The sequence below is a fragment of the Galeopterus variegatus genome, unplaced genomic scaffold (genome assembly GCF_000696425.1).
Source record: "Galeopterus variegatus unplaced genomic scaffold, G_variegatus-3.0.2 Scaffold2900, whole genome shotgun sequence".
In the NCBI taxonomy this organism is placed as follows: domain Eukaryota; kingdom Metazoa; phylum Chordata; class Mammalia; order Dermoptera; family Cynocephalidae; genus Galeopterus; species Galeopterus variegatus.
Window position 1 is genome coordinate 60,518 of NW_007729011.1, and position 6,302 is coordinate 66,819.

Sequence of the window (6,302 nt, forward strand, 5' to 3'; positions counted from 1 at the left end):
ATTAGGTATTTTTATAGTTACATGAATTTCCCATAGAAAATGGGCATTCCATTCAGTCAGTCATTTATTACTTGTTACTTATTCAATCAATCACTATTTACTAAATTCCTGTTTTGTCTGAGGCACTGTGCTAACTACTGGCAATATCAAAAAACTAAAGAACCTAGAAACAAAAACAAAAAACATGGTCAAGGAGTACACAGTCTTGTGGAACACAGACTGACATAAATTGGGGACAAAGATATTAGGAATACTTATTCACTACTTTCTTTCTCTCCTGCCTTCTAATCTGGACACTTCGTTGAATCTTTGTTGGGCTGAGCAGAGTAATGGGTGGGCTCAGAGTAATTTGGATGAGATAAGCTGATTTTTATATGAAAGGGCTTGAACCATCTCTAAGAAAGAAATAAAAGAGGACAGTGAGAAGGGATAGTGGAGTGAGGAAGAAAGCAGTGCATACTGGTGATTTTGAAGATAGAGAGGGGGGATATTTAAATAGACATTGCAAAAATAGAACTACAGAAAAAGGAAAAAATGGTTAAGTAGAATTTTTGGGAAGCTTTAATGCTGGTTTTCTGTGGCCCTGCCTCAGCGTGTCTTGATAATCTCAATAAAGATGTACAATGTTCTTTAAGACATTTGGTAATGAATTCATTTTTTTTTTGTCTATTTTTTTGCAGTAGCACCATGCTGAGACTCGTCATAAGATAAGAATAACTTAGGTGGGTCACAGACTTAAGTGGGTCACAATTACATTACAGTGTGTTAAATGCTGTTATGGGGAAATATGTAAAATTCCCCTGGAAGGGGGAGTCCTGGGAAGGGAAAAGAGTACTTCTTCTTGGCTGAGTTGGGAAAAACAATTCTAGTGGTCTGTGTGAAAGAATTTTCCAGACAGAGAAAACAGCCTGTGGCAAAATATGGAATACCACTAAGAGTTTAGGATGGTTAAAACTTGAGTTGTGTTGTTGGTGTAGAGGCAGAGGAAAAGGTTGGAAAGGCAGTTTGGAGCCAAATTGTGGGCTCTTCAGATACTAAGATAAAAAGTTAATACTTCTGTCGGTTTGAGGTGATCACCCTCTGTTCTCTAGAGCCCAGGAGTGTGGATCAGAGCTACCACACAGATGAGCAAATTCCAAAAAATCAGATTTATGATACCCCCAACCTCCTACCTGGCTCTGCTTGTATCTGTTTTATATGCCTTGGGGTTCTACGTAATATTTTATTTGGAAAAAAAGTATTCTGTTGCTAGAAAGAATTTTAAAACCACTGCAGTGGGCAATAGACTCCACTAAGAGTGATATAGAGACTGTTACTTTTTGATGGGTGCTTTAGAAAGCACATGTTAGCACTTGGTAAACCTCTTGCTGATAAAGTCCAGGGTTGTTTCACTTTTCTTGGTCAGCCACTAGCACTTACTTGTCTTCCCTCTTGTAGGCTTCAGAGTACTGAGTACCTTCCCAATTTCTTGGAGTTTCTTTTCCCTTACTGAATATTCACGGAATAGACTTGAATTTCTCAAAAAGATTTTCTGACCCTTTTGTTTAAAAGTTTCATTTTAATTAACTAGTGAAACAGAGAGGAAATAGCAAAGTAACATGAATGAGAAGATTACTTGGGTTTAAGATCTATACATATCCTTGCTCTTATTAGAGAAAAATAGTAGTATCCTGGACATTGTAGATGTGATATTTTGGAAATTCTGAATTTCATTAAATTCCTCTGAATATTTTTGATGTTTTCATTTTAGGAGGAATCAGCTTGGACTCAAACTGTGAACCTGGTCTTTTTGTTAGCAACACATATCTCAGTCCAAGACATGTATATATCTTTAGCTGGGTTGTGCATGCATGGTGTGGGGATCAATCAGAGAACTGAGGCTGGTTTTTACACAGAATTTGATGTTTCCTCTTCTGGCTCCCCTTTCTGGAATTCCCTCTTTACTTTACAGTGGCTGTGTTTTCCCAGAACTCTGCTGGTTTGTTCAGAAAAACTGCCAATTGACTATCAGAGCTTTCACCACTCCATGCTATGCTTCCTTCAGCCTATAACCATACAAGTGTGAAATTCACCAAAATGTTACTTCATCCAAGTGATTCTTTTAAAAAAACTTTTGCAAGAAGTACACAGTTGTCTCTGAGATGCTTGATGGTGGAAAGCAGCAAAAATCAGAAGTCCGCTGTTCACATTTTATGACTACAGTGTTTGAGCCCCTTCCTTTCTCTGTGATGGCCTCCTGCCCTTTATTAACCTGATCGTGTTTATGTGGTTTCCTAATACACCTCAAAATCAAAGTAGTGCTGACATTTGGAATATACTATAATGAATAAGGAATTTGAAATTTTTCCAAGGCCAGAGTTGAGCATACCATAATGTTAAATAATCTGGAATAACTCAATAGTCAGATTTGAATGTCTTAGCAGCCCATTAAGGGTTAAATGAGGGGGCCGGCCCATGACTCACTCGGGAGAGTGTGGTGCTGATAACACCAAGGCCACAGGTTCGGATCCCTATATAGGGATGGCTGGTTCACTCACTTGGGAGAGTGTGGTGCTGACAACACCAAGTCAAGGGTTAAGATCCCCTTGACAGTCATCCTTTAAAAAAAAAAAAAGGGTTAAATGAGGTGAAAGAACGACAGGACCCGAGCTGACAGTTCACCTGAGAAGTTCCGCTTTATTCAGGGGAGAAGCATACATTTATATAGAGCCAGGTTCCGGGAGAGGGTGGTTAGTACACGGGGTGGTAGTTGATTGGCCAGGGGCGGGTAATGATTTCTGATAGGCTGCACCTTGGCGCCGGCGAGATTGTTAGGACCCGGAAGAGAAAAGCGCCATGTTTTAGAGAGTGCCTCCTTTGGGGTCTTCTGTGGGGCCTTACATGAGGCATTATGTGAAAGCAGATGGTTCATAAGAGGGTCTCATTACGTTTTATCTTCATCCTTTTTTTCCATCTGGCGTTTTAGTCTCTTTCCACATTTAGTCCACCTGTAGTCCATTTCTTCCCTGACTAGGTAAACTGAAGGCTGACCTTCGGAGTTCATCTCCTTTAGCTGTCGTCTTTGATCACTTCTTGCTAATGCTTTCTCTACTCTGTGATTTATTCAAACCATCCTAGGAATCCATGAATGACTACTTTATTTTTAGAACTCAGAGAATAAAAGGAAAATAAGGGAGGGAGGAGAAGTAATATTTAAATAATGTATAATATGTGCCATAAAATATGCTGAGTAACTAGGTCACTTATATGTTACCTTTTAAACTCTCTTTCATTAATTAATACTGGAGGAGAGTAACATATGATTATCTCTCATTGCCTCATTCAGATACAGACACCCAGAATCCTTGTTTGATGCCCTTATATTCAAGAACCAGAGAGCAAATGAGGAAGACGATAGATAAGGCAGTATTACTAAATCAGTGCAGAATACATGCTATGACGTGTGCTAGTGGTCACATATACATTATCTTTTAAAATTGTTTTCATTGATTAATGTTGATAGACAGTGTTAATATATGTGTTGCCTTCATTTTTGTGTTGATTACTTCTGTCATTTATTCAGCATGGTGTATATACCTATTAGGGGCTGGGGACTCAATGCTGGATATGACATTTTCCTTACCTTCCAGGATTAGCTCCAGGTGTCTTCAAGAAAGGTCATGCAGGTCATGAATGGCAGTCAGGATTTAAGCCCATTGTCTATATTTCCTATATTAATTTCAGAGTAACTTTAAGAAATAAGTTAAATACAAAGAAATATTATAGGAGGACAAGAGGTGGTGAGAAATTCTTAAAAAGTTAAAAAAGGTTATTTTGCCTATTAATGACATTGACATCCTTGAAAGAGAATTACAATTTTGATTCTGAATTTTGATTTTGAAACATGTGTGCTGCAACCTAAATTTCCTCGTGGGAAAAACAAACAAAAAAGTTCAACCTTTCTTTTCCAAGATATTTTGACAACATTCTCCAGAAATCACCACTATATATATGGAGTTAATTTTAAATTTGCTCTTAAAAATAAAATCTGAATTTATAGTGCAAAGAATTGGGTCAGAAATATAAAATCAGAGGGACAATAATATCTTAAGAAACACCACCATATATTACAACTCAATAGTCACTCCAAGGGGAAATTTTTCTGAAAGCAAAACGTTCTGAGCGAGATCTCTTTTTGCTTTTGAAACAGAGAGAATCCCCAATATTCTCCAAGAGGACTTTAGTCATTTGATATATTTTCTCTCCAACTGAATATTAGAGAACACACACTGATGTGCTTGTTTGTCTTACTCAGTTCTAATGACCTCGGTGTATTTTACTCAATTCTTTCACTACCCTTCCTTTTTAAAAAAAAAAAAAATCTTAAAGATTAGCTGCTTTTTTCCCCCTAGAGCACATGATGTTTTTGTTTGGGAAACTAAAAAATTTAAATACATTTTCATTTTATTTTATTCCTTTGTGTTAAATATGTTTCATGGGCTGAATTGTTATTCTCTCTCTCTTTTTTTTTTTTCCTTTTTGTCTTTTTTACTGACCAGTAACAGGATCGCAACCCTCGGTGTTGCGCCCGCACCGCGCTCAACCAGTGAGCGGGAACCGGTCTCCACGTGGGATCCGAACCCTTGGCGGGAGCGCCGCCACGCTCCCAAGTGGCGCACTCTCCAGTGCGCCACCGGGCCGGCCCTGTTATTCTTTTTTTATTATTCTTTTATTTATTCATTTATTAACTTTCTACTAATTTATTTTGTTAGGCATTGGAAATACACACACACACACACAAATGGGGATTTTCAAAAAGCTCATAGAAAGATTAGTATTATCTTTTAATTCCATTTTTCCATGAACTTTCTGAAGTACCCTAATATATAAATATATATATATATATGTATAAAACATAGAGCCATATTTTCTGCCATTGGGAAGTTTTCAAAAGGTCTCAAATAATTATAACACAATAGAGAGAAGTGCTACATCAGGAGAAAGTGTCAACAACAGCATAGAGGAAGGTCTCAATTACTTTGGGGCATTTTTGGATGACTCCAGAGGGCGAGACATTTCTCAGGGAAAAAATGTGACAATACAGAGGGTATAGCATGTGTCATGGTTCCAAGGTGTGGAAGAACACGAAATAGCAGACAGCTAGATGAGTGGTTGTCAACCTGGCTTCTGATTAGAATCATCTGGCAAACTTTAAAAGTGTGCTGATGCTGAAGTCTAATCCCCAGAGATTCTGATTTAACTACTAAGGAATGGGGACCAGGCATTCCTTTTTTGGTCCCATTTAAAGAAATATTTACCATAAAATGTGCTAGATATCTTACTTTTTTTTATTAATTAATGATGGCAGACGTGATTGTGTGCATTTTTGCTGATTAAATATTTATCTTATTCATTCGGCATTGTGTATGTGCCTGGTTTTATGTTAATGCTGGGGATTAAATGCTGGACATGACATGGTCCCTACACTCAACAATTAGCTCAAGAGACAGCTCCATAATAGATATAATTGTTATTTTACAAATGAGTTTTAGGCTCTGAGAAGTGACTTTACTAAGGTCACACAGGTAATAAACTGGCTGTTGGGATTTAAAACCCTCTTTGTCTACACTGAGTTTAGTGTAAGATTAAGGAATAAAATTACTTCTGTCAAGAATTATTTCAGGAGGACAAGAGGGAAAGAAACAAATTGTTATAAAGTTTAAGAATAGTTGTTTTGCCTGTTATGCATGCTAACATTATCTGTAGGAGAATTCAGGTTTTGTTTTTGAATCAGGGTTTTTCCATGTATGCTGCAATCTGAATTTCCTCTAAAATGAAGAAACTTTTACTCCAAAGTGTTTCAACAATATTCTCTAAGAACTGTCATCCAATATTTGGAGTTACTTTAAAATTTTTTCTTAAAGGGCTGGCCCGGTGGCACACTCGGTAGAGTGTGGCGCTTGGGAGTGTGGCGGCGCTCCCGTCGAGGGTTCAGATCCCATATAGAGACCAGTCCGCTCACTGGTTGAGCGCGGTGTGGGTGCGACACCGAGGGTTGTGATCCCATTGCCGGTCGTGGTATGGGCGCGACACCAAGGGTTGCGATCCCATTACTGGTCATGAAAAACGACAAAAAAAAAATTTTTTTTTTCTTAAAAATAAATATGAGCTTGTAGTACAGAATTGGGGAAAAAGTACAAAATGAGAGGAGGGATAATATCTTAGACTACTAAGATATTACCCCTACTACTTCACATATTACATATAACTCACTGTCTGCCCAAAGCATTACTTCAGGAGGACAGGAGGGAAAGAAACAAATT